Genomic DNA, 7598 nt, shown 5'->3' with positions numbered 1-7598 from the left:
TGTGTCGACCGCTGGCAAGTGCGCCAGCAATGAACCGTGTGGTGGTTTTTCTGAAGGTTGGCATGTATGCCGGCCGTTAACATGGCGCCGGCATGACTTCTAGGCTATGACATGGCCGTTGACATGATCTACACTTAGGAGACTTCTAAAATTTGTGTGTGGACATAAAATGGATCGGTACGTTAGGCGCAGAGCCGACCCAAACGAAAAAAGGGGCGGACGCCGAGCGGGCAGCCGACCTAAACGGACGAAAAGCAAACAAAGCGCGCGTTGTTTGGGTCAGCGCGTTGGAGTTGCTCTTACAGGTGCGTTTGATAGGGTGCATGGGCTCATTTGAGCTATGCCCATCTAATGCATAAAAAGGCCCTCAGCCATGCCCATCTCATGCACCCTAGACAGGCTGCATGGAGGCAGCCATGCTGGCCCTGACACTCAAAAAAATTCAGAATTTCAAATTTTGTTTAAATTTTTGAAAATGTTTAGAATGTCAAATATATTTAAATTTTCAAAAATTGTTCAGAATTTCAAAAAAAACAAAAAATTCAAAAATGTTTGGAATTTCAAATAAATCAAAATTTGTTTGATTTTTTTTATAAAATATTCATTTTTTAAAAAAATTCGTAAAATTTCAGAATTTTAAATATGTTCAAATTTTCAATTTTTTTTTCAAAATCTATTTAAATTTTCAATAAATATTTGAAATGATTTTTTATTTTTTTTCAAAATATGTATAGATTTTTATTCACGTTTTTGCAATTTTGTTCACCATTCAATTTTTTTTTTGGAAATCGAAATTGTTCAGCATGTCTAAACACATGCAGACCGCTAAACAAAGTCTCAGCTTAGCATATCTTAGCGCATACATCGCTGCCGAACAACAGCAACTGCATGAATTCAGCATGTATATAGTCAGCATGTATGAGAGAAGAACAACTAAACTAGGTTCATACATGCTATCAAACACACCCTGCGAGTGGCACGGAAAAAAAGAGTAGATGTCTCTCGCTTCTGGCTGGGCTACGAGCCAACCCAGGCCTGCCTCATATATATGTGTCTCAAAAAGAAAAGCTCTGCCCCCAAATCGTCGTTCCTCAACCAAAAAGAAAAAAAAAAGCAGATCTATCTAGGTTACTATGCGTCGCGGCGGCCATGGTCTCGCGCAGCGCCCCCGCCGCGGCGGCCAAGTCTATCGGCCTCGCGCCGCGCTCCCGCCGCCCGCCCCCGCGGCCGTCCCCCTGGTCGGGAACCCGCTGCCCGCTCCAGCAGGCAACCGGCAGCAGGCCCCCGTGCCGCCGCTCGCCCCAGGAAGGGCTCCAGCAGCCAACCGACCGCAGGCCCCTGTGCTGCCGCCTGCCGCAGGAGGCAATCGGCCCCCAGCGCCTACGCCGACCGCCTCCGCCGTCAACCCGCGGCCGCTCGCCCCAACCAGGAACACGCTGTCTGCGGCCGGTGCTCTCGGGGGCAGCTCCCATGGCGGCATTCCCCTGCTCCCGCAGGCCCCAGCCAACAGCTCTCTCCCCACCAACAGCCAGCCCCCGCCCAGTGTCGGCGTCTCTGGAGGCCCGTCGCAGGGAGGCGGCAATCCATCGCTGCCAGCAGCCCAATCCTCTGGAAGCATCAAGAAGAAAAAAGGGAAGTGCAAAAAGTGCTCAGATCCGGGTCATGTCATTGAAGATTGTCCGAAGTTACCATGTCTACGTTGCACAGGAACTAGACACACCAGGGGCAACTGCACTACCCCTGCCGGGCCAGTGTGTTTCCGGTGTTGCGACATTGGTCACTATTTGAAGGATTGTGTGAGCCAAGTTTATGGCAGACGATGTACGACATGTGGCGGGGCCGGGCATGGTGATCCCAATAATCCGAAGCACAATATCAATGACTCTGTCCAACTGTCGGCAGTCTGGCCATGTTTATCGTGACTGTCCTTCCTTGATCTAAAATTATACTGCTTGTACTCCTAGGTGATGTTTGGTTAGTAAGATGCTTGTACTCCACCTTTGGACAATATACCTTATAAGACAATACTTTAGTTTGTTCCAAGTTATTTCAGCGTTCTGATGATGTGGTTCAGATCACCAAAAATGTTGTGTTATCTACTCTTTCCAAGAAAGAATTTTTAGAACTATTTGAAACCTTGAGCGACCAACTTTCACTTATATGGAATAGATTCTTAAAATTTCATAGGTGAGGTTAAATTCTTTCTTTGTTTTATTCAGCGGATGGACATTTTTTATTACTTTGATGTGTTAGTGCTTAGCACCACTGTTTCTTAACATTTTAGATTATCAGTGCCAAGAGATAGTGAGAACTGAGAAGAAGAGCATTTACTGCCTGAAGAGTATCTCCCAGCTTGGATATGGCATCCTGTTATAGGTTAAGATTTACTCAAATGGTTTTTACTTAACCTTGGTTCTAACATTTGAAACAATTTTCCTTCTCTAGGTGTGGGCATTAACAGGCTGTAGCTCGAGTCAGACGTCATGCTCTGCTGCAAAATTTTGTATCTCTTCATGATCACTGTCCTCACCAGCGACATCCAGGATGCGCAGATTGATTGTTAACTCGCTTGACATCTGGTAGCTACTGGCTTACTTTTACTACTTATAATACTGAGATTTGCTCATGTTGCTTCTCTTTTATCCTGTGGCAAATATGTTGGATTGTTTATTTTGTATGAAAGCATTAATTGGAAGGCTTTTAGGACTCGTTGATCTCTTTTTTTTTTAACTGAACACTGGCTGATCTTCATTTTACCTATAAAGGGAAGAGGGCGGTAACAGATATAAAAAAGACCGACAAGAAAGCAACATTGAATTTTATTTTCTTTAGCTGCAGAAAATTCGCTTTTCAGTTCCAGATAAACCAGTTTATGGGTGTTCAATTGTATCACCGTAGAAGTTTGATTTTAATAAACCTTTTCCCTCCATATAGGGATTAATGTGCCAAACAGTTATTTAGGCTTTAGCTATGTTATTGATCACATGTCGGTGCTTCTATCTGGTTAAGCCGTTACAATAGGAATCAATAATTAATTTTACAGCTTAGGCCAACCTTGAAAAGAAAGGAAATGAACAGTTCTGTTACAAAGATAACACCATAGGGCAAGCATGAGCTTTATCTGTTGCTTCTTGCATGTTTTTAGTCGATGCAATGGAGGATTGTTTGTTGTGTTTTACATTCTGTAGCTTTTTACGTATCTGTATATTTTCCCCTATTGTGGATCCAAATTTTACAAGGAATCCTTGGTGATTCTGAATTTATTTCTGTGATACAGAATGTGAGATCGTTGATGGGCATGGCTGATAATTTCTTATGTGGAAACGAATCAGGTGCTTCTCTTGATGTCTGATCTGTATAATTACAGATTTATTATATTTTTATGTTTCATGATTTTGGCGACCTGAACAAAGACTTCTACAAAAAGAGTTGGAAACCATGAGTCTTAGCTATAGGATCCAGCTTTGGGGTACAGGCTGTACATGTAGGTCCAAAACAGTACTAGTGTTGCCTGTATGCAGTGTTCTAGATGATAGCTACCTTGCTCTAATACCAGCCGGTGTTTTAGAGCTATACATCCTGTTTGTGCTAAACGAATTTTAAGTTTCAGTTGTAAAATCAAATTTTGGTTGATTTATTAATTTCTGAGCGTAGTGATTGAGGAACATGTTGGGGGATTTATGAATTTGTGCAACATCGAGGCACATTTATTCTGTGTGTCCATATCTGCAGGACATTCTTCTCTTCTTCTGATCGTAGTGACTGAGAAACATGTTAGGGGACTAAAACAGGTTCCTATACAAGTATATAGGAGTCTTGCATACAGTGACTGCATAAAATCAGTCGAGCCAGCAAAATTTGTGGCCACAGCTGGCCTATCAGATGGTTTGTTGTTTACTGAACTTGACATGTATCTGTTTTACGGACCTATGGTGTTGTGGTCTGAGTGCACGAACCAATTGTGAAACAGCAGTTTGTTCTACATACCTCGATCCTTGAATTAACTTGTTTGGTTTTCCTGGCAATGAAGAATGGGTGTGAATTGTAATAAGAATGGGAATGAGTGTTATAAGTCGACCTTTCAGAAAACGAGCTAGATACAGTAACTTTTATGGTTGAAGGGTCAATTATGAGTTGATAATTTGTTCCTCCACTAAAAACTGTGTTTCATTGTAAAGATTTTTCTCTATCTGTCTACAATCTAAGGTTTGAAAGCTCTTCCATCTTCCTGCATGGTAGTCTCCTTATGCTTAGCTTTTTGTCAGACCTGATGGACAGCCCTGCGTTGAGGCTCTAGAATTTATTTTGGTGCGAACATGTTCATTGCAGTTGGTGAAGAGAGATACAAAGATGCAGGAAATGTTTCTGTGTTTTGATGGCCTTGTTTGGATGCATCAATGCACTAGAAACAACGGGATGATATTTGGCTATTTGATAAGGATTTCATACATTTATGTGTTCTCAAGATGTTTCAAAATATTTTATTCTGCTGGAAGGTGAGGATTGTCGTGAGCCGTAAGATTGCCATTATTGAAGAAAGGACCGCAATACATAGACAAGTGGTACAACTCACAACATTTGGTTAGGTTTGCCCGTTAGAAATTTTGAAAATGATTAGCATTGCTAATCTCCATTCGTGCATTTTCATTTGATTTTCCGTTCTGTGAGTATCTTATGACCTTATATGCACGCCTGGTAGTCAGCAGACACTCAATGAAGGTAGCCCTTGAAAGTAATTTAGCACTACTCTTGCTGATTATTATTATTTATTTTGGATAATTTGAATGGTATTATAATTCTCTGTAAAATCTTATTAAGGTATGCTATGAGTGAAGGTGTGGGTTCTGCTTTCTAAGCAATAAACCCCAGGTCAACTTTGTCTAGAGTGCAGATGATCTTCTATTGTTTTCTGCTGCTGCGAGATGATGCAGCAATTTTTTGGGTAGCCTGTTCAGCTGGTCCCTCACCTGGACTAACCGAGATGTGTATTGCCATGATAAATACCACATGGTTGACTGTATGCAGCATCTGCATTGATAGTCATGGCAATGATCCTTATAAGATGTGGATTACAAATTCTTCAACATATTTGTATTATCGAGATGCTGAGTGCCAGGCATTGGCAGGCCCTATATTTCTAGACTAAGTGAAACTGTACTTCTTAACATATGCAAGGCATAGTTTCTTAATTCTTTTATCCAGGACAAATGGGAAGTTCCTGTTGAGACAAGGGACTAGAATCGCTAATTTCTGGTATTGGCAGCCATTAATGTGTTCTTGAGTTTATTGCTGACCTTTCCCTTCCTAATTTCCAGGATCTCCTCGGCTTCTCCTTCATCGGCAGCGAATGGAGTCCCAGATCGAAGATCACATGCTTGTTCCTATTAATTCATAAATGTGGTAGGTCAAGAATCATCTCCCTATTCAGCTAAGATGTCTTTTGCCTATACTGTTATTTCAGGTTTTGCTTCTAATATGTTCTTTCCTGGTCGTAGACTATCTCCATTCAGGTCAAGACCTCATCACATCAATGCCCAGGTCCCTGGTGAGCCCATTCCCTTCTTTAGTTTCTCCATACCACTTATATAGTTTACTTTAATCACCTTCAAGCAATCTCTGTCCTAAACAATTAGTGTAGAGGTGATAAAAATTGATGCCTTCCCTCCCAAGCTTCTAGAATATTTAAGCATTTGATTTGTAAAGCACCCAAGCTGTATGGTGGACTTATTTATGTATGCACTTTCCCCTTTATGTTCTACTCCCTCCGTCCGGAAATACTTGTCGGAGAAATGGATGTATAGTATTTCAGTACCGATGATCTGTTCTCCAAGACAGTAGCGTTTTAACATTCAGCAATCATCTCAAATGTGCATGGGTTTATAGAAATTTGTAGCCATCAGTGGGAGTGACGATGCTCCCCCATGTTCTTGCTGCTCGTTTGTCCCGCCCTAGACAGCTCAGGCATGGGCCATGTATCTTGCTTTCTTGCTATTGGGCACTTTCTCTTAGAATGTTACTGCTCATAGTTAATATATCAACATCTTGAATGGCATGTATATTTATTATTCTCATGTTTTACGTACTTGGGATCTTATAAATTAGAATGCTAGAAGGGGTACCGCTCATGGTTTAACTTATCAAGTTGTTGTTCGGTTGTTGATTGCTTGATTTTTCCTCGGGCAGGAGAGGGCCTTGAGAGCCACAGCGGCCGTCCAGTACAGAACAAGGTATGTTCAGTTGTGGTTGTCTTGCATTTGCTTGCCGGCAAGCAACACTCACTTCCTGCATCTACTCTGTATTTTCTTATTGATTTTACCTGCTCGACAAAGTGTAAAATATAAGGTTAGGAGTTAGGTGCTCCTCTCTTTGCCTTTCACTTACTCCGCTCTCTGATTTTCACTTTATTGCCGACCTTTCCCTTCCTAATTTCCAGGAATCTACCAGACGAAACTGATTAATGTCTCTTGTGAACCTGGTCTCTTAAGGCATAGCTTTCTTTTATTCATTAATTAATGTATTTTAGATAGTGAAACTCTTCATAAGAATTTCCTACTGCAGTTGAAATGGTGTATCTGCATATAAAAATGATTATATATTTTCTTCTAAATTTCGGTAAGAGTTGTGATGGATGGCAAATTTAACTCACTATTTTTTTATGTAATACTTCCTCCGTTCCAAAACAAGTGTCTCAACCTCAATATAATTTTATACTGAAGTTAATACAAAGTTGCGACACTTATTTGTGAAAATTCACTGGCGTGCCCGAGCACGCCTGCTCACGGTATCTTCCGTCGTCCAACTCGTCATGAGATATGGGATGATGCGGTATTTCAGTGCGCGCATACGTGGTAGTTAATGCGTACACCTGGATGGATACCCGACGGGTCTACAGTTTGTGTAGACGGCCGTGCAGAACATAGCGACGGTGTTACGACACTATCAACATGGGCTGTAGGTACAAACGGCATGGAAAACGATGGGATCCTTTTCCACTGCCTCCCGGCCGACGCCGGCCGCATCTACGTCGACGGTTGCTTCCTCCGCTGCGGCGCGGGCAGCTTCACCACCGTCGCTTCTGACACCAGTGACATGTTCCTATGCTTAAACGACACTGCACTGGCCACACCGCACGCCGCCGCTCTGGTGTGCAACGTCACGCCGACCGCGCCAGGGGCGAGGGGGTACTACTACGCCGGGTGGGCGTCCGCGTCGGCGATGTCGACCGGGCGCGCGGGTGTACGTGGCGGCACAGTGCTGGAGGTCGTTGGACGCCATCGCGTGCCCCGCCTGCACGGCGAGCGCGCGACCGGGTGGTCCGGCAGCGCCTTCTCGGCGCCAATGCCGGATGCGTCGTCAGGTACGCGACGCAGCCCTTCTACCTGCCAGCCAAAGCTGCCGGCGGCGGCGGATCATCGAGTGCACACATTCTCAGTCTTACTTGCCGTTCCCGGTCCAAGTGTCGTGCATTGTCATGTACTCGTGTCTGAATTCTGCTGACAGCAACAGCGCATTCCACATAGTGATATTTCAGACTTCAGAGCGTGAAACCGCAAAATAAATCAGTATGAAACGCCATGAATATGACATCTTCTTTCTTC

At 43.2% G+C, this 7598-nt stretch overlaps 1 pseudogene across 1 annotated transcript; it reads left to right on the top strand.

Annotated features, from left to right (window-relative positions):
* Positions 1–1078: 1078 nt before the first annotated feature.
* On the top strand, positions 1079–7573 carry LOC147966704 (cysteine-rich receptor-like protein kinase 2; annotated as a pseudogene). Its single transcript, XR_015609049.1, has 4 exons — positions 1079–2579; positions 3278–5400; positions 5496–5545; positions 6184–7573. The product of XR_015609049.1 is annotated as a cysteine-rich receptor-like protein kinase 2 (transcript).
* The last annotated feature ends 25 nt before the right edge of the window (positions 7574–7598 follow it).

Source organism: Triticum urartu, chromosome 6A, assembly GCF_056163025.1.
Source record: "Triticum urartu cultivar PI428250 chromosome 6A, HENAU_Tu73, whole genome shotgun sequence".
Lineage (NCBI taxonomy): Eukaryota > Viridiplantae > Streptophyta > Magnoliopsida > Poales > Poaceae > Triticum > Triticum urartu.
The sequence above is the reverse complement of the archived record's forward strand: the minus strand, read 5'-3'. Positions and strand labels throughout refer to the sequence as shown.